Source organism: Dermacentor silvarum, chromosome 6 (genome assembly GCF_013339745.2).
Source record: "Dermacentor silvarum isolate Dsil-2018 chromosome 6, BIME_Dsil_1.4, whole genome shotgun sequence".
NCBI classification, from domain to species: Eukaryota; Metazoa; Arthropoda; class Arachnida; order Ixodida; family Ixodidae; genus Dermacentor; species Dermacentor silvarum.
In genome coordinates this window covers 116,751,645-116,771,034 of record NC_051159.1, presented here as the reverse complement: position 1 = coordinate 116,771,034, position 19,390 = coordinate 116,751,645, and the positions used below count along the sequence as shown (strand labels likewise).

General features: G+C 46.3%; 1 protein-coding gene across 3 annotated transcripts in view; it reads right to left on the bottom strand.

Moving 5' to 3' along the window:
* LOC119455902 (proteoglycan 4-like) overlaps positions 1 to 16,269 on the bottom strand; it is a 35,777-nt gene extending 19,508 nt beyond the window's left edge. Inside the window, exon 1 of one of the 3 annotated variants that reach the window (XM_049669407.1) lies at positions 16,248 to 16,269. The gene's annotated coding sequence lies outside the window, so the exon portion shown is untranslated. Of the gene's footprint in view, positions 1 to 475; positions 704 to 8,567; positions 8,991 to 16,247 lie in introns of those variants that run through there. The other 2 variants (XM_037717437.2, XM_049669406.1) reach the window with 2 other exon arrangements.
* Positions 16,270 to 19,390: the final 3,121 nt, after the last annotated feature.

Here is a 19,390-nt window from a genome sequence, read left to right as displayed (position 1 = left end):
GTCACCACGTTCCCGTACCGACTTGGGCGTCACCTACGGTTTCGGCTGGAGGAGCTCCCCGCGTGGGATCTCCAACGGCTTAAAACTCCTCAGGACCTCAATAAAGTTATTGACTGACTGACCTACCTACCATGGTCTGTACCATTACTCTACCGCTAATAAATTCTGAATTTCTGAAAAAAAAAACACTGATGTTATCAATTAATCTAACACTCTCATAGCTGGCGCTTACAGCCAAGAATCTGAAAGGGCACTTCACAAAGGTCAGAGGGCCGGCGTGTGCAGACAGGAACACTACAATTTTAGCCGGGACGCGTATAGGCGTTCTTTCTTTGATATTATTGTTATTGCTTTATTGCAGCCAGTGATTCGCCAACTTACTTTGTTTTTTGATGTTGTTTTTTTTCTCTTCGGGGGTCAAGCTACCCACTCGTGCGAGAGGACATAATTAAATGGCAAAGATTATGCACGTTACCTCTATGCTTTCGACGACGGTCTGAGCAACAACGCAGAGTCGAAGGTGCCGTTGCCGCTTCGAAAATCTTCTTCAGCCTCGAGGTGATTTCGCTCACAGTTTGTGCCACCGCGTTATTTTTTTCTGCTTATTGAATTTAACGAGCGCGATATCGGCACACCCCGTTACGAGCGACGACGCGCACTGCCGGTCGCGCCGTTAGGCCATTCATGCGATTGATTGAGATTGCCCGCGGGTCTGGCTCCTCGCGGCGGAGTGCAAAACTGCCTCCGAGGGCGCGAGCACTGCAGAACCACGGCGATCACCAGGGCAACACGATCGCTGACCCGACAACACACACCGGCTCGCTTCCTAGGCATGCACTCAGCGGGGTGGGCGGCCACAGATGGCCGCCGTGCCCCCGCCGCGCCTCATAAACGATCGGGCGCTGCTTGCAGGTTGCGCGCGCCGCCTTCGCACCGTGACGGAAGATTCAGCGTAGAAATGACGCAAACACTAGCAGAGTGTAGGACACGGGACGAACACTTCTACCAACTTGAGAATCTTTGTGGGGAAGAACAGGTTCAAAAGAGCAAATACGAGGAAGTAGAAGAGCAGTAACTCTGCGTGCTTGTGTTTGCCTCCTTTTTGCGCTGCAGTCAATGTGAGTCAACCTCGATGCATGGTGCGAGCCAAGTTTTCTTCGTAAGCAGAAGATAGTTAACGCGCACCCGTTTTCTTACGTGTTGTTCCTGTTTCTATCCTCATTTCCCATTGCAGGATCGCCAACCGGACGTCTGTGTGGTTGACCTCATTGGATTTCCACTTCTCTCTCTCTCGCTCACCAATGAATAAGACGCCACGAAGTTGCTTGCAGAGCCAGCGTTGATTGCCGTGTTTAAGTTGAAGGCAAGCAGCTGCGAATGTATTGGGTGAAATAAAGTTTATATATGGATGTATATAGCTATTCGGTCGCTCGGTTGGTTAGTTAGCTAGTTAGTCTGTCCTAATTTTGATGGGCAGAAAATGCAAAAACGCTCGTGTGCTTTGATCTTATTTCACCTTGAAGAAACGTAAGTGGCCAAAATCATTCCCGATCCCGGTACTATAGCATCTAACAGCCAAGCTGTTCTATAAAGACGTAAAGCTTCCTCAATGAATCCCGATATATTAACTCAAATGCCATTAGTGTCGAAGCAGATATACCATTTGATGCTTGAGAACAATATCAAGCGTGACAGCACTGCGATCACAAGATATTCGAAGCATAAGTAAAAACCACGGTGGTAAGAACATCTCAGAACAACCTGTTGTTTTCCGAGCTGTAGTCTCCTGTTTTCAACATACCGTGTGCTCACTCAGGCAGCCCTGCGCAAATGGATGTACAGGCGACCGCAAAAATGTACGAAGTGCACCTTCACACCTTTTTTTTTTCTCCTTTCTTTCTTTATTTTTGTGCCAAGGTGCAACGCCATAGCTGCGACGAAATTTTCCTGCTTTTTCTCTTACATTCTTCTTTTTTTAAATTTAATTCGTACTTTTTTTTCCAGTACCAGTGCTCCGAAAACGTTTCCGTTCAGGGGTATGGGGATTTTGTGGACAGGTATGCTACAAAGCGAAGCTAAAGGCTCTACTATTGTATTGTGTCGCGACCTTCACGGATGGACATTTCCGTCTGATGTGCCTCTGTTCCATCTAGCATAGAAAGTAGAAACGTCGTCAAGAGGAACCCCTAGATCGCATCTGGCTGGCTGACACACTTGATAACAGAGCTGTAGCCGTGCAGCGTAAAGGCACTACGTGGTCATCCGCGTGACAGAGCGCAAGGTCACTTGGTCTCTTCATATAGCAACAGGTTGCAACGCCCGACTGGTCAGCTGTAATTCTCGTCCTCTCAATTGTTGGGGCATCGCTGTATAGCGCCGTAGCTGTTATATACGTGGGTGGAGGGTGATAGCATATACATTAATCTAAATCAGTATACTCTACAAGTATAAAGTTACCCCCCCCCCCCCCGCACACACACACACTTCCCTTGCGCGTGCGAGAAGGCGCAGCCGCACGAAGCCACCATCCTTCTTCGCTCACCCTTGCCTGCTTTCCTTCGCGCCTGCAGCATACGGCGCACGGTCGCGATCTTATCGCACTTGGACTTTATACGGAACATCACGGTGGTAACGACAGCGGAAACTCGCCTGAAGTGTCCATATAATTCATCATCATCATCATCAGCAGCAGCAGCAGCAGCAGCAGCAGCAGCAGCAGCAGCAGCAGCAGCAGCACCCTATATTTGTTTCCACTGCAGGACGAAGGCCTCTCTCTGCGATCTCTAATTGCCCTGTCTTGCGCTAGCTGATTCCAGCCTAAATGACATATAATTAACAATGCATATTATTGCGGTAAAGGGTCCCCCTAACAGTTTCGTAAGTCTGACCTCCCAATGTAATCGCCTTCATTAATCCATGTGTGACGCACACAAGACGCCAATAAAGCTTGAACAAGATGATCCACAAAGGGCGTAAAATTTATTTAGTGATTGCAGACCGGGTAGGATGCAGATGGTGCTCCAATGTATGGCTCCAAACCATATAGAGCAGCAACAGCTGACGATAAGCGGACGATAACAACAAGCGCTGAAAATAAACCCAAACGGGCGTATACGTAGCCAATTTCAGCGAAATGTATCTTCAGCTTCAATGTACACGATGTACAGCGATGTTTCCGGCCCTATTCACGAAACTCAGGTTTGCCCTCGAGTCCAGTTCGCGAGAATCGGCGCCCGCCGATCGCGTTTGCAAATGAGATGGTAGTCGATCATGACACCAGCCAGAGAGAAGCAGATGTTATATAACAAAAAGCTTTGCGAGTCCTTTTTTTAGGTGGGGGGCTTTTTCGAACACATTAAAAAAAATGTCACAGTTTCGCCCTAAGGGCAAAGCAATGAATGCGATAGCAACACAGCAATGTCATACGAAGTAAGGTGAGCGGCTTTGGTAGCAATATGAATTGTAGTAAACATGAGCCGATTAAGCAAGCAGGTGTGCTGCGGCGTAAGTAGACCGACATTAAGAGAGACTCGATGACCACGAGAAGGCGCGTGTGAAACGGTGGTGTTGATGAGAAGCAGCGCGTGCGAAGGGACACACCTGTAGCGCTGCACTACCGACCCGGGCAGCATTGCATGTGTAGCGTGCGTTGGAAAATGTGGCCCGACTATTACTAACTGATTGAACAAGCGTGGTGTGAGCGCGCACAAACATGAATAGATCACACTGAATGACTGCAGACAACGACTGTCAAAACGCTGGCAGCAAGCGCATACGCCGCAGCAACGGGCGAAGGTACGTGCGGTCTATCGCTTCAACGGAAACTGAGCGGCGAATGCATGGCGCATAAAGGTCAGAGCCGTGTGGAGATATGCGACGGTATGAGCGAGCGACGAGCGCGGTTGTTGGCAGAGTAGAAGTGCGCCGCCCCCCCCCCCCCCCCCCGCTCCCTCCGACGCTGGCTTCCCGCTTGCTTGCTTGCCCGTGGGTGATTGAGTGCGTTCGCTCTCCGTGATAGCGCGCGTCCCCGCACGCTTCCGCTCGGGCATACGGCGCGCGGCGAAGATTTTATCTATAGGGAACCTCACGGCGACGGCGACGACGACGGCGACGCCGACGGCAGAAATCCGGTTGAAGTGTCCATATAATTGCTATCGCAATAAAATAAAAATAATGTGGCCCGTAGCGAAACTCCACCTGTGGACCAGACTGGAAGTCGTGAACAGAGACGCCAGGAGGAGAGCGATCACAGCGCTCCCTCGCCCTCGAACCGACTCCCATTCTGCAAGAGCACGCTCACCTAAACACAATTTCAGAGCTGGTGACACGACGTGAACCAGGCAGGGTAATAGTTAACTCCAATTTCTCTGGACGGCCTCCGCAGACTACGGTGAAAGATGCACCTTACCCCGTGGTGTATCTACCACTATACAGGGTGTTCATCTTTAGGTTTTACGAAATTTTTAGAAATCATCTACAGTAGGTAGCATAATTCTTATCATTGAGCTGGTTTATTCGATAAGGCGGACATTAGTATAGCACGAGACATCGAAACACGTATTCAAGTAATTAAAAAAATTCCCCAATTAACTTCTTAGTTAATTATTTTACGACACATGTTGCAATTTACGAATTATAGCCGGTGAGCTTGTCAGGCGTACCCACTTGGAATGAATTTCCAGAATGACACCAGTTTGGAGATATGCACCATCAAACTCGCCATAAAAATGCACTGTTGTTCCACTTACTTTTTTTACCAAAATGCTGTTTTATACATTGAAGCACAAAAGTAACTGGAACGACCATGTAATTCGTCCCACACTTTGGCAAATAATATCTCGAAACTGGTGTCATCCAGGAAATTAATTTTAGGTGGATGCGTCTTGCAAACTGACCGGCTACAATTCGGAAATTACAATATGTGTCGTAAAGTAATTAACTAAGTTAATTAGCGATTTTTCGTTAATTAGTTGAATATGTGTTTCGATTTCGCGTGCTATACTAATGTCAGCCTCTTCGAATAACCCAGCGTTGAGATAAGAATTACGCCCCGTGCCACAGGCGATTTTTAAAAAATTCCCTAAAGCTTAATTTTGAACGCTCGGTATATACAAAGAAAACGAAAATTCACTGACAAGGCCATCGATTCACTACTAATGAGACTGCCGCCGCTGAGGGTCAATGTGTCGTTAACACAGACGCAACGACGTTTTCGCGGGGAGGATGAGTCGCATTCGTTTGCCAATCACAGCCCAACACTCGATGTTTCTTCGCCTGCGAGGCAGAAACCCCCGGTCCGTTATTACTTGAAGTCTTGAAGCGGAAGTCACAATCATACGAAATGACAGACAGTGAAGCCAGCGAAAGCATAGAGAAAGTTAATTATTATGTTTAATTGAAATGTAGAAATAACATGGTGAAGAAAAATGAAAGTGAACGAAAAAGATAACTGGCCGCCGGTGGCGACTGGACCCGTGCACATATCCGCATTAACGCGTGCGGTAGAGCACCGCATTGTGTACTAGCGCAGCAAATTTTTCTGGGTTTCTGCTAGTTCTAAAGATTTGTGACAAATTGATACGGATTTCACTTGTAAGCGGCTTCAATTGTGCCGCTTGAATGCGTGTCCTAGAGTAAATGACTAGAAATGTTATCAGTGGAACATTGTGAATTAGTAGGGGTACGTGTTCGAATATTCCAAATTTCGACATTGATTCGAGAATTCACTATTAGAAATTGTCTAATATGTTCCTATCTGTTCGACCATAAGCGAAATCACAGTTATTCGAGTCTCGGGCAGATAGACGGGTGCAAATGGGAATCGTTAAATTACTCTGCTGCAGGAGCACCGGCATTTGTTGCTCGGAAGCACTCCAAACTCACAAAGTGTTTCGTTCGCAAGTGTTTGGCTGATCGCCTTGGCTAATAATATATGTCTAGCATCAGGGTTGACTGGGATTTCCTCCTATGTACACGGGCAATTGTGGCGTAAGAGCGCTTTGTGAAATCCCGAGCGAATGCGCGGGGGAAATATTTCCTGCTAAATAACTTCCACATTCCAATGAGATCCAATAGGAAGGACTTGCTTTACGCAGCCTAGAAATCGGGGGGGGGGGGGGGGGGGGGGGGGGGGGCAACTCCCAACGCGTTACGGTCGTAAATGCTGTTTTGCTACAGGCATGGCCGCCTTCGCTGATAATATGTCCAGCATAAGGACTGGCTGAAATTTTCTCTTGTGAACAATTATAGCTGAGGAGCGTTTTTGTGAATACGGACCCTATTGTTTCGATTTAGGCGAAGCGATTTCGTATTGCGGCAATCTGTCCATCTCGGCATCCTATTAACGCAATGTTCGGCGCTGTATATATAGTATGCCAGTTATCTCCTTTATCGAATGCAGGAATACATGCAGGTCCGGTGACGCGATGTTACCTTGTTGGCTGTCATTTTCGTGACGTGCCAGATTAGCGACAGCATTTACAAGCGCCTTACTTGACCGCACTTCCAGTAGGGTGAATGGCATTGCGAGCATGGAACAAATAATGCGAATAATTTCCTTTCTTTTTTTTTTATGAGCCGTAAGAACTCCCCGCCATCTTTATACAATCCCTTTGTTTAGAAACGTGAAAGTATCCGGCGTTCGGTTCCAAATTTGCAGCTCATTTTTCTCGGGCATTCTTATTCGATTAGGAAATTTCACTATTCGAACACCTGCATTAATTAGCTAACTTAAAATTGTTGATTATCTTGAGGCTAACGTCAGCATCAAGAGGTTAATTACCTGAAGAAGTGAAATTGCACTATAGTTATCGAAGGTGCTTTCTTTTTTTTAACTAAAGTTTACTGAATTAGAAACAATAGCAAAACGGGCGGAATATTGTATTTTAGAGTGATTACAGTGATTTCATCCCAGGTGGAACAACGAACTGGAAACTGAAGCTCGCCGGAGAGGGTACAAATTTGTTTGTGCTGATGTCGAAAAATAAAAAAAAGGAAAGAAAGAAAATCTGCACACCAATTTTAGGTAACAGCATAAACAATGAAAGGTCTGGCCGTCTCTGCCACATACAAAAAAGTTTCCTTGCCAATTTCAATTTCGCCGTAAAACTAATGAGCATAACTAAATAATCTAAAATCCTTGAAAAGTAGCGATCGCGAGCCTTTGCGTTCAGTTTATGGAGCGAGGCTACCAACGGCTTCTTTGAATATCACCATTCACGTGGTGTCGTTGCACGTCGCAAACCGGTCAACATAGTTCGTAAAATTAAATACTCCATATAAGTTATTTTCAAACCTATAGTGTGATCCAATGATTACTTTCGCGTAATTCGCACGTTATCCTTTAACACGAAACATTTTTTTTTGTCTGTTAATTAGATTTTATGTGCACGGGTTCCGAGTTCCGCGGTATCTATTCAAGCAAATTCTACCCACTTTCTTTTAACTTGTGGATATAGTGAGTAAATTTCGTCAGCTTGTTGTAGCGTGCAAAATGGACAGCTGATCTCACATTTGACGATAATTTACCTCTACCGACGAATTCTCATTTTCCTTCTTAGGCCGTAGAGAAGAATAGAGCAATTTAAGCGGAAAGAGTGGTAGATCAAATTGTCTTTAATATTAGGTATTACGGAACTTGATTGATTGTTGATTCTACATCTTCATTCGTGGTTCACGAGTACATACGCAAACCCGATCCAAATTCTGACGAGTCTCCATTCTCCGATTAGCATAAATGTTCATTATCGAGAATAATTATCCTTAACCGACTTGCCAACCAAAGGTCTGTCGAAGATTCAGAAACGTCGTAAGCAAGATAGAGCTCATCCGATGCCTCTCACGAGGAAGTTAACAAATATCTATAAACGTTGTATGATCTAACGCCGCGACTTCGTCTGCAGCAGGAACGAATGCGCTTACTAAACACCAACTAAACACGAAGGCTTACTAAACGTTGGCACGCACGGCCCCACAAGGTTGCTGTACTTAAGTCCACACAGGAAAATTACGTATACATTCGTAAAACATTCGTATACATCACCTCGATGGCTCGTCGGGATGGTTACACGGAATCTAGAACGATGCACAGGAGTCTTACTTACCTGCTGCGCGCGCAGCAGTCACTATGTGCTTGGTTCTTCGAACGCGGAAACGTTATAAGTAATAACAGTTCGGCATCTTAGTCAAACGCTCTCTGTCGTTTATTGGCTAGCAAACAAAGACAAGCCTGATTAGCGGCGTCATCTTCGCGCAGAACACGAATGGGGCGACCCGCATAGTAATTTCGGCTTGCATAACAGCTTCCGTACAACCCTGATAACATCGATGCTTCATGGTCCATACCGTTCGGCACAACAATGCCACGCTGGAATGTCACCCGCAGATCAGAATAAGAAAGAGAGAAGGAGGATAATAATTTTAAAAAAGAGACGGCGTACGTTTAATTAAACGTTTTATCTACGCGAACTTTCGAAATGAAATCCGTGACCGGCGCGAAACGCGGAGAAAGGTGGCGTGACCGGCGAATCTCTGAAAAGCAAATATAATAAAATGGCGAACCCACTTACGTCGGCCGAATCAGTCACGGTCGGACGAGACTGTCCCCGTTTCCTGTTCCCTCCTCGGTCGTCTGCCGCTGCTACCGCCGCCGCCGTGCTCGTGACGGGTTTCTCAGGAGAGTCGAAACGCGCTGTACGGACGACGACACCGACGCAAGACGCCAAACAAGAGCGGCAAGCAGTCAGGCAGGCAGTCAGGCAAGCTGGGCGCTACGCCGAGAGAGACCGGGCGACTCCCACACTTGGCGCGTAAGCGTTTTCTTCCGTTGCCGGCCGTCAGTGCGTGCAACCTAGCCAGCGGCGGTGGGCGATCGCCTTCTGCTGCCTCTTCGCGTGCTCGTCCGACGAGGATTGTTTCGACGCACGTAAGGGCACCCACAATCGGTTGTATGTGTGTGCGTGTCCGTTGCGTGTGTGTGTGCGTTTGGGGGCCCTTTGTTCTGCGCCACCACTGAGGCGAGCAGCTGAATCAACCACCGCAGCGCTTCCTCTTTCCACACCCCTTCCCCGCTCCACAGGCGAGCCTCTCTGTCAAGGACTTTTCCTTCGTGGCCGGCCGGCCAACACCTCCCCCTTCTCCCCCCACCCCTTTTTGGCATTCCGTACAACGTGCTGCAATGCACAACAACCTGGCTTCACTTTCCCGTTCCCCTCCAGTCTTTCCCTCTAGCTCTTACTTTCCACACCGGAGAGTCCGCGACTAAGCGACGCTGCTTATTGGGCAGGGCAAGAACAACCTGTCCCGGCCGGCAGTCCTTGTCTCGCGTGGTTCTTTGTGCTTTACGTTTTGCGTCACAGCGGCCGCCTAGCGACCGTGATTTTACCTTCGGAGAGCGTACGGCACTCTTTCACTGATTATGACGTCATCGCACTGGCTCATTTTCGCCTGCACCGACCGGAATTAAGGAAAGGACACGTCCAGTCCTTTAATACAGAAGGGAAAACAAAAGAGAGAGAAAAAAAGAACCGTTTCTCGGAAGACATTTGAAGCAAGTCCTCAGCTTTGTGCATGCAGGAGTGTGAGGTTACGTTCTTTGAATGGCTGGAGCACATGCGCACGAGGCAATCATTTTTTGCAGTTTCCGCTTTCATTTTCTTTGCTGTTGCGTACGCACGTATACGAAGACGGGAGAATGGAATGCAAGTAAATCAGGAAATTCGATCGGCATGACGAAGAGAACAAGAGTCTTCCGCAGTGATTTCACCAACCTGCGAAGCAGGGTAAACAGATCGAGTTACAGTAACCAAACTCAGCAAACAAAAATGCATGGCTTGTGGAATCTCGTACATGTCAGCGCTCCCCTGGCGAACTTAAACAGAAATGCATGACTAGAAGAATCTTGTACCTGTCAGCGCTCCCCTGGCCGGAGATTACTCTTGTAGAAGAGGACAAGGAAATACTTTCTCATTTTAACTCGACAGCGTTAAGGGCCTCGTGTCGCAGAAAATCCGGTGTCGGCGTCGGTTGCCGTTGACCGTTAAATCATCCAGTATATATTTAGGTAAAAAAATTAATTATGGGGTTTTGCAAGCCAAAGCCACGATTTGATTATGAGGCACGCCGTAGGGGGGGGGGGGGGAGGACCCCGGAATATTTGGACCACCTGGGGTTCTTTAACGTGCACCCAAATCTAAGTACACAGGTGTCTTCGCATTTCGCCCCCATCGCAATGCGGCCGCCGTGGCCGGGATTCGAGGTCTCGGGATCGAATCCCGGCCACGTACGGCGACCGCATTCAAGGTCCCGGGAACGAATCTATATGCATATGCCACGGCTTGCTATATGACATGCTACATGACATATTGCCACACTATTCTACCCCTAAAGTTGCTCATACCTTGTCTTACATTCTTGACAAAGTTATTCTTCGTAATTTTGAGAATGACAGCCCACAAACAAATGCCATGAAACAAAACACAGACAGCCGCAAGCCTTTTATATTAAATCTCCTCAGACTGAAATATTAAAAGTGCGCAACGATAACATAAACCTGAAAATGGTGTAACTTTGCGACGCGGCTGGGCAAAAACATCCGGGATCGGCCCACGCAAGAGGCCGCGTTTCTACCAGAAAGCTCGGCTTCGTGCATAGCGATCGCCGCCAGCGTTTTCCGGTAAACATTACGGTTACATAAGCTGCAGTCGCCGGGAAGCGTGAGAAGCAGTCAGAGTTCTTCGAATGCTAACACGTTCCACTCTTAATGGCTAAGCTTAAGCGTTATCTAAGTTTTTTTATAGTCTTGCGAATTTTTCCCTAATTTGCTGTTCTCTTATTTTTATTCACTCTTGAATTATCCGTGGCACCACTGGTTATATTTCGGTGACACTAGCCGAGATATCTATTCAAATAGTGACAAAACAAATAACGCATTCATCACCACAGCGTTTGCTCCCACGTTTCGTTGCTGAATTTGTTACCCGGCCACACATAATATATCCGTGCATTGTAGAAATCGAAGAAGAACGTTTTAGTTAGAATTAATGGCTTTAACCACACCGAAATTTCCATTCACCCTTTCCAACGTGCGAGCTGCGCTTCGACTCCTCATGTACCCCTGAAATGGACAATGGCGCTCGCGTATGTCTCGGTGTGATTGCATGTCCCCACCTTGCAATAACACTAGCGTCAACTAAAGAAGCAGTAAGCCTTCATTTCCATCCAAAGGAGCTCTCCGTAGCCTTCGAGGACGTAATCTGCCTTGATTACGTGGTTATCAGTCGCCTCAGCCTGAAGAGCTGTGCTCTTTGCTTACGAGACAGTTGACATGGCTAAAAAACTAGACATTCGTTTGTTAATTGTGAGCCGTAGCTTTGCTGGTTAAGCATTCATCTTTTACCAAGCGTAGTTCTACCTGACAAACATGACTGAAGAACGATATTCTACTGAACAAGCAGAATGAACTCCAGTGGACACATGCGTAACGCCAAGCACTACGTAGATGTCCCTATACGTGTTTGCTGTTGCTGTGGACTCACCCAAGTTGGCGTCAAAGAGGTTCCATGAAGAGCGGCACATATTCAGTACACACCCAGTGGCCCCAGTTTAGACTGCACTATCTTCGGGATCGGCCCGCGAGAACGGCGGGACACACGCCCAAAGTGGCTTCACTCGGAGAAGAATGCTTCGCATTATTGTCAAGGCTGATTTAAGACTGTCTGCCAGTCACGCATTCGCACTTGTGACGCGCCACGAGCACGTTTTCGTGCACTCCCCCCGCCCTCCCTCTATTTTGCTTAGTGTTCATGCGCAAAACACGCACTCTAACTCTGATGTGCGACTAGTGGGCACACCTATATAACTATAGATACTGGATTATAGGCAAACATCTGTTCCGCGCCTGTCAGGGCCGTAACCTTTTGGTTACTGAGCACTAATTATTGGTTAGGAAGTGGTTTAGCACCGACTTTATCATTGGGCAGTTCTACGGACGTGCTCCAGGTGCACTTGCTTCGTTGGCGTCGACGTTGGCGTGCTGTCCTGATATCTACCGGGCAAACGCGGCCCGTGTGTGCAGCGTTGGAAAGCTTCCCGAGAGGCTCAGTGCGTTTGGCTGCAAAAACGACGAAGCCAAGTGGATGCGCCATCACGCTCCCCTCAATTGGCCCTGTCGGAGCCAGGGCAGCATTCCACGGCTGTGGCGTGACCATTGTGCGCACGCACATTAGCGTTCACGCTATGCAGCTGCGTATACTTACCACACCGTTGCGTATACACTTGTCTGAGCAGACTGGGCAGTAAACGTCAAGCTAAATTTATGTTACCCTTTGTTTGGACGCTGACAAACGCCGATGGTTTTATTCGGCCCACGGTGTGATTCGGTCTCACCTCATCATTCATCAAGGTGCGATGGCTGCAACGCCGCTGGTACGCTCCTCATTACGCAAGCGCTCCGAGACGCATTCAGCGCAACGCTATGCCTTGCTGTCACTTTCAATGCTTCGCCTTCGGGCGATAAAACAAAACCTTTCTGCCTGCATGAATGCATATTTCAGTCATTTGCGCCTATGTATGCCTACTTTAGCAATAATGGGGACGAATTTCAACAAATGATTGCGGACCTTAACAGATAAATTGTAAAAGTGAGGTTGAAGATTGATATGCAGAAGACAAGGATAATTTATGTTCGATAGCTTGGCAAGGGAACAAGAATTCAGGATCGCCAGTCAGCCTCTACAGTCTGTAAAGGAGTACGTTTATGGAGGTCAAGTACTCACAGGGGACCCTGATCGTGAGAAGGAAATTTACAGAAGAATAGAATAGGGGGGGGGGGGGGGGGGGGGGTAGCATACGGCAGGCATTCCCAAAACCTGACTGGGCGCTTACCACTGTCGTTAAAAGAAAAAGTATACAATCATTGCATTCTACCGGTGCTAACACACGGGGCATAAACTTGGAGGTTAACGAAGAAGCTCGAGAACAATAGGGATCGCAGGAACGATGGAACGAAAAATGTTAGGCCTAACGTTAAGAGACGAGAAGAGAGCGGCGTGGATCAGAGTGCAGACGGAGATAGCCGATATTCTAGTTGACATTAAGAGCAAGAAATGGAGCTGGGCAGGCCATGTTATGCGTAGGATGGATAACCGGTGTACCATTGAAGTTGCAGAATGGGTACCAAGAGAAGGAAAGCTCAGTCGAGGACGGCAGAAAACTAGGTGGGGTGATGAAGTTAGGAAATTTGCAGGCGGAAGTTGGAATCAGCTAACGCAAGATAGGGGTAATTGGAGATCGTGGGGAGAGGCCTTCGTTCTGCAGTGGACATAAAAATGGGCTGATGATGATGCCTACTTTTGCTTTTAGCACCTGAAAATGCATTCTTGGGGTGCTCTTGTTTCGAAAGCACATTCTGTTAACTTCTTTCCACAATACCTGGAAGCACTTGCGCACGCTCCGTCTAATGGCAACCCCCCATGGCAGTGTGACTATACAGCAAATAAGCGCATGCTCTGTTAGCTTTAGTTGAGATTTTGAGGGCCTCTCGCCATGTGCCTGACACTCGTTGGTTATGCCAGAGCAAAAGATCACGAAAAGTCACATTCTTCGGCAGTGGACATGCCACTGCATCTTAAGAGGCGGGGATTTGAGAAAGAAAGGCGCAAAATTTTGAGTAAGGTCTACTGGTGAGACCATAGATTGTCAAGACTGTTTACTGTATGTTGTACTGCGCGTATACTATAGGTAGAAACGTGCGTTGAGGAAACTAGTTCCAACTTATGCGCTCGGCCCTCTTTTTCGGTGTCTCCGCTCCTTTTGTGGTTGTGCAGACACACCAGCCGACGCCGGTTCAGATAAACTCTGCAATATGTCAGCAATGAACCCTGCCCTCCCCAATAATTAAACTCTGCCCCTTATTCCGGCCAGCCCCACTTTTTGTTTTATATTTAAATAAGTGTATGCAAGAATATACGTGTTTTTGTTCTCCAACATCTGATAAACCGAGAATCACTTTGCGAAGAATAAAGTCATAGCGATATACAAAAAGCACGTAAGGAAAAGTTCTTGTGTGCATGATAGTTCGGTAGCTGTGTGCATGACTAGTTCCCGAGTCATGCAAGTAGCTATTTCCCATAACGCGAGTTTAATGCACGCCATGACAAAAATGTCCCATGCTTCAGTAGACACTTGGGCCGCCCGTCAAATAAAAAGAAGCGTACGTTGTTCATGCATCTAATTCCGAGACCCGCTGGGTGGGACTAGCCGGGTGACACGGGGTCTCCCCTGCGTCTTCTCTGGACCTAAATAAAGTTATTTCACTCACTCACTCACCCGCTGGCCGGCCTACCAAGCCAGGACAAAGATGAACTCAGAAGCAATAAGATCAACAAACTATTCTTTCTTCAATAAAACCCCAAAATTCCACCCTTTTTATTTAAATGTAACCCAAAACAATTCCGTAACATGGTACGAGGAAAATATAATTACGAACTTATTTACGCCGGAAGGCCACACAGTACGCAAATATCAGTGTGCATATCTTTGGAGAACACCTTCGGTAAAGCATTCTCGGAGCCATCACTTCAAGACGAAACAATTACATATCGCTAGCCAATATTCTTTAAACATGAACACTATCGTCATTGCTCCCGAGGGAATCATATCAATTATTCAGAACCTAAAGCTTTTTCACCATCATGCGGTGTCGACAGCATAACAAGTACATTATAAAAAAAAGAAACGAATAACAGAATAATGTTGGACAAGGTTGAGTTGGCTAAGTTGAGTGAGAAGAGTAGCTACACCTCCACTATACGTGATTGACTGTCTTTGCGAGTGATCACGTGATTAAGGGGTGACATCTTGTGAACCCTGACGTCATTCGAAAGCTGTGTTTCCGTTAGTGTCATGAAGTCTAGTTTCAGCCACAAAAGAGAGGATAACATTTTATTGAACGAAAAGGAAGGGGGTGTTGGGAGCAGGAGGGTGGGTCCCTATTCCGAGACTCCACTGGCCAGGGCTACTCGCCGGGCCTGGTCGAATAGACCCCTCTAATTCTCCAGGTGCGCGCCGGCGAGGATGGTTTCCCACTGCTCCCTTTTTGTGATTTTGGGTCCCAATAGGAGGAATTGAATTTTGGGGGCCTGCTCGTGCATTCCCACGTTACGTGGGTGAGACTTCCCCCGCACAACGGGCAGTGGCCGGGATTCAGGCACAAACGCTCAAGCGCTTCTATTTTGTTAATAATGCTACGAGCGTTCATGTTGATGAAGCTTATTTTTGCCGACTGGGACGCAGCTTCGACGGTGTGCTTTGCTGGTTTTCCTGAGGTCTGGATTGGGAGTGATTCATTCTTGATGTTGTCCCAGTGGTAAAGTTCCTCGTTGTTATTTGTCAACTGCTGAAGACAGCTTCTCTCCAGCTTCATTATGTTGTTTATCAAAGCCCAATGCTTTCATCTATCTGCACGTACGCGTGCTGAAGAATTTTCACTCATTGCATAATTGACTCATCTATCTGCACGTACGCGTGCTGAAGAATTTTCACTCATTGCATAATTGACTCCCTTTAGCTTAACATAGTTCTTTGACACCGCTGTTTTGTGGCGAGAATGGAGCAGTTCTAGAATGACTGGCTTCGTATTTATTATTATTATTATTATTATTATTATTATTATTATTATTATTATTATTATTATTATTATTATTATTATTATTATTATTATTATTATTATTAAGACGCCGTTCTAAGCTGTAGTTTCTTTCTATTCAAACATCTTCGAACTTGGGGATGTTCGTTAACTCATCAAGAAGTGCATCGAGAGAACTACTATTTTCGTCCGCTTTTCTTGCACTCCGTACACTATTAGGTTACTTCTCCTATAAGATGGCTTTCCATGTCCTCCACCTTCAGTTCTGGAGCACACCGGGACAAGGGCAGGAAACGACGAGGACAATTAAGCTTGCACAATTTTCTGCAAATTTGACGCTTCATTCGAGCAACGCACTAGTGTATTTTCAAGCATTGTTAGTTGTACATTAACCGTTCTTCTTTTATTTCCTCTAAGTCACCAGTAACCAACTGGAGCTGTTTGAAGAACTGAGCCATATCAGGTCCCGGATTAGTATCAATGTTACCGGCGAGCATCACTAATTTCTTAACATGACATACAAGATCGCGCAAAACATCGAGCACAGCAGCACAACTAAGCCGACCTCGATAGAGTGCAAACGTTTCCCAAAACATTTCCTCACCTGCACGAGAAAAGTCACAGGATTAAGCGTCCGCATGCCTTGAGTGCTGCCGTGGCCTTTGGTCCACTGTTGAGAACAACAAGAAAAATGCACACATCTCTCCATCTATAAGCAATGACAGGTATATGTAATAGAGTTTTATCCGTTTGCGTATTTTTCACAGTTTTGTCATTACGGAACTCAGGAAAACCATCATCACTATAGCCTCAAACTTCAGCTTTAAAATCAGCCTGACCTCCAACGAAGCTCGTCTTTTTTTCGTTCTCTTCTTCGTACACAGAGTAGATAAATGCTGATTGCCGCCACTCGGAAAAGAACTGCTTGCTTGCGTCGCTAACCACGTCACCGGTTTTGTCGCTTGCTACACAGATGGAAACGAGTTGTGGTGATAATACCGCACCAATGCGGGTCGTGTTTGCATAGCTGCACCGCGCAACCAAGCGACCATGTTCTTTACTTGCGAACTTTCCCGGCTCTGGCATGGAGATCCGGTAGCTTTGTGTTGCTGGACCACCGTGGCCCCTTGACAAAGTATAGCCCGACAGGAAGTAACGACGATTACCAAAGCATGAGCAAATTACCAGCAAGGAAGAAACGAAAGCGGTTATTGAGTTTCCTGCGCATCGTGTGTCTAATTTGTACAGACTGCTAGCTGTGGTACCATTCTATTTTTTTTTTTTACAGTTCGAACATATTTTTTAAAATCTCCTGTAGCATCGTTGTTCCGTCCTTTCGTATTCATTTTTGGGAGAGGAGGAAATTACCTGCATGAAAAGTCGCATTGTCCACATAGCTAAGTAAAATGTTCACTAATTACCTTTTCACTTATTTACATTGGGACAGATGCTGCAATTCAGAAATATCCGCCGAGGTTTTTGAGGTATATCTGTCCGCGAAATTCCCTTTGAAAAAAAATATGCAGATTCAACGCACATGTTAGCATCTATGCGAAGCGAAGCTTAAGTAATGTGGTTAATTAAATGCTTTACAACTAACGGTGATGCGCACAATTTTGTTTGTTAGGTACGATGATTAACAAGCAAAGTCTAAGGATTCTGTACCTCTTGTGTCACATGCATGTCCATTATGGAGCATTGTTTAAGAACAAGCACACGCCCATTGGTCCATACCAAAATGGCAACATCAAAGAAACTAAAGTACATCAAAGAATCCGTTAAATATCGCCACGTCTGCTCAATGCAGACGACAAGGACAACGAAGGGAGCTTTAGCGTACTCCGTCTTGTAGTGTGGCACATACGAAGACGAAGAAGACTGCTCTGTACGCTTGGTCTCGGAAACAGGCTGTTTTTATAACTGCGTGACCTCGTGTCCTGTTGCCGGTTTACCGAGATAATAGATATCACCATTACATTAACATGTCGGCATGCTTTAGAGATGTCTGAGTCGACCATACTCGGGGTGGTCATTTTAGGTTATCCGGAATTTTTAAAAAATGATCTGTTGCAGATAGCACAATCCTTGTCCTTGAGCTGAATTATTCGAAGAGGCGGACATTGCTAGCACGAGAAATGGAATCACAGATTCAACTAATTAACAAACGTTCACTAATTAACTTGTTAATTAATCACTTTTAACGAATTGCAGCCGGTGAGCTTGCAAGACCTGTCCACATGCAATCACTTTCCAGGATGGCACCAGTTTCGAGATATTTCTCAAAGTACGGAACGAAATACACGGGCGTTCTAGTTACTTTTGTGCTTCAATGCATAAAAGAGCAGTTTGTTAAAAAAGTAAGTGGAAAAGCGCATTTTTAGGGCAAGTTTGATCTCCAAACTGGCGTCATTCCGGAAGAAAAAATGTATATATAAATATTTGTGTGCGGCCCTTACTCGAGTGTACACGGTAATGTGGCGAACTTGGCTGTGTATATAGCAGGCAATATACTCTTCGCGAACGCGTGGTCATTCAGTGCGCGGCCTTCCTTAATTCCCTGCCGCTCGTTGTGCTGATGGCTGTTGAGATGCGAAGTGGTTCCTCCCTCCGCTAAAAGCAACAGCGTCGGTGCAATTGATGCCGGAAGCTTGAGGTCTAAGTGCTGGCGTTGCTCGTCTGTCCTTCTCAAATCCAAGAGAAATTAGAAGGTGTCGTTACACTGTCATCACGGTGGGCAGAGGCGATTTACGGATCATTTTGCCTTGAATACGATAAGCAACTTTCGTCTTTGTTTCTTTTTTTTTTTTTCACTCTCAGTCTCTGTAGGATACGTTTTATCCTGCTTTGTGTGCTACCCTTTGTGTCGAACCATGATCATTACGTCGTAACGAGCACAAGAAGCGTTAGCTGTCCATATGACTCATCAGCATCAAAAAGTGACGAACACCTTTTTTTTTTTTTTTTCAGCGCTTTGTGCATGGTATCCTCCGCATTCAAGTCTAATTATGAAAGTCAGCGTCATAGCTTAATGAAATAAGCGCCTCATTTTGTTCCTTCTTCTTGTGCTTAAATGGCACCTTAATTACTAAGTTTGCAAGCAGACAAGCGTGGTGCGTCTATCACATGGTGACGATCATATCTTCAAAGTCTATCACACCAATGTGCACCGCGCCAACAGCTAAAATTTTTAAAAAGGAAGAAAAATTGGGTAAGCTAAATCAGGAACGCAGCCGCCATGAGATACGTGAAATGTCTTGTGCGTGCTGCAGACGGTGTATGGGCACTATAGGGTATTAAAATGACGTAACTAAACAAATACGTAAGTTGCATTTATTACGGCGGAAGCGTTACACGGCACATGGGTCGAAACATCCGACGACCGTCCTGCGTAATGGAACCAACATTCAAGTGACGTCTCAGGTGACGTCTCAGACGCGTTAAAGAAACTGTTGTCATGAGTAGTCATAACCACATAAAGCCATCGGGCTAAAAAGGATGTTCCACATCCGCCCACCATGGTTCTGAGTGGCGCTGGCTAACACTCCTAGGGCTAGATCTAGTAAACATAAATACCCAAGTTAGTGGACGAATTGATGGCCGTCGCCGTAGCACAATTGGTAGCGCAACGCACGCGTAATGCGGAGGTTGCGGGTTTGGCTCCGGCGACAAGTTATCTTTTCGTCCACTTTCATTTCCCATTTCTTCATTATTTTCTACATTCCAATTTCAACTACACTTAATTTCCCC